The sequence below is a fragment of the Thermobia domestica genome, chromosome 17, assembly GCF_964235325.1.
Source record: "Thermobia domestica chromosome 17, izTheDome1.hap1.1, whole genome shotgun sequence".
Classification (NCBI taxonomy): domain Eukaryota; kingdom Metazoa; phylum Arthropoda; class Insecta; order Zygentoma; family Lepismatidae; genus Thermobia; species Thermobia domestica.
The window spans coordinates 115,662,548-115,663,994 of record NC_137470.1 but is presented as its reverse complement, the minus strand read 5'-3'; the positions used below and the strand labels follow the sequence as shown (position 1 = coordinate 115,663,994).

The following is a 1,447-nucleotide window of genomic DNA, read 5'->3' as shown; positions in this document are numbered from 1 at the left end:
TTCTTGGTGGAAATTTTGATACTTCCTTTACCCTCTTTAGTATAAGTATTTCCAAAATTCCTCCCTTATTTCTTGATTTCGTGATAGAAGGAGTATTCTCTCTAATTTTCATGTTAGTACCTTTATGACCTGTACAATGAGGAGTAACTCATTTTAAATTTATATATATATATATATATATATATATATATATATATATATATATATATATATATATATATAGGTATTAGTATAGATTGATTGCTGTTGATATTTTACATAGAATTAGCTAATGTAGGAACTAAGTAAAATAAAACATACCGTTATTATAAATTTTAAAAAAGTTTTATTTGCAAAAAACTTAAATTTTTGTTTAATAGAGATGTATAATTCTCAACTTTATTCTATGCTGATATTATCACTCTTTGAATCTTTTACTTGCTGGATGACGTTGTATAATTTGGGTTTTACTATGGCTGAATTTAGGTTACATTTATTTCTTTGAATCAAACTGCAGACGAGATTGTATTTGCAGATATCAGCTTGAAACAGTGCTTTAGTAGTATCCGCGTCCTTGCTGCATCAACATAACGAATTCTTCAAAATTGATTTTGCCATCTCCGTCAATATCGCTCTCACGGATCATATCAGGGATTTTTTCCAGACCTTTTGTCTCGCCAATACCAATCATCAGAACTTTGATTTTGTCAGCAGTAATATATCCTTCGCCATCGAAGTCAAATGCTTTGAAAGCCTCCCGGAGCATCTTACCGTAGTCACTCGCACGAATATACCACTTCATCAAAAATAAGAAGTGTCCGTATCTTATCTTCCCTTTGCGACCAATGTCCACCTGGGCTATCAAGGCTTTCAGCTCGGCTTCTGTTGGGTATACTCCTACGGCAGCTAAAAATATTTTAAGATCTTTGCTGGAGATGTACCCAGTGCGTGTAACGTTAAGTTGCTTGAAAACATTTCTATATTTCTGCATCTGTTGGCAAAAAATTTCTTCGTTCCTCCTCGCTTCATATTTTCTTACTCTTGGCATTGTGAACTATTTGATTTTGTGATTTCACAAGGACAATATGACGGAGACTGGATAAATGTAATGAGCTATTTGGCAAAATAAACAAACATGTCCTGATGAAAGTGGTTGTAAAATTGCCCTTGTTTAAGAGCGACAACAAATCTATTATTTAATATTTCTGTTTCTATGATATTCCTAACAATGACAATTACAAAACTTTTCGGCAACAATTTAAATCTACTTATTTTTTTTGTAAATGGATTGTTGGAATATATAAATAAAATAATGTCTTCTTTCATATTGTGGTGGTGCGAATCGACAGTTCTATTAGCTCAGATATTGGTTTATAATCTATATATTAAAATGTTAGGTTTATATGATTTCTCCAAAGAAAAGTATATATGTTTATCTTTAATAAAAAAGTTTATATGTTTGTCTCCA

The 1,447-nt window shown here is 31.2% G+C and overlaps 1 pseudogene; it reads right to left on the bottom strand.

The window, feature by feature from the left end:
- Positions 1-302: 302 nt before the first annotated feature.
- On the bottom strand, positions 303-1,173 carry LOC145674660 (neo-calmodulin pseudogene; annotated as a pseudogene).
- Between the last annotated feature and the right edge of the window lie 274 nt (positions 1,174-1,447).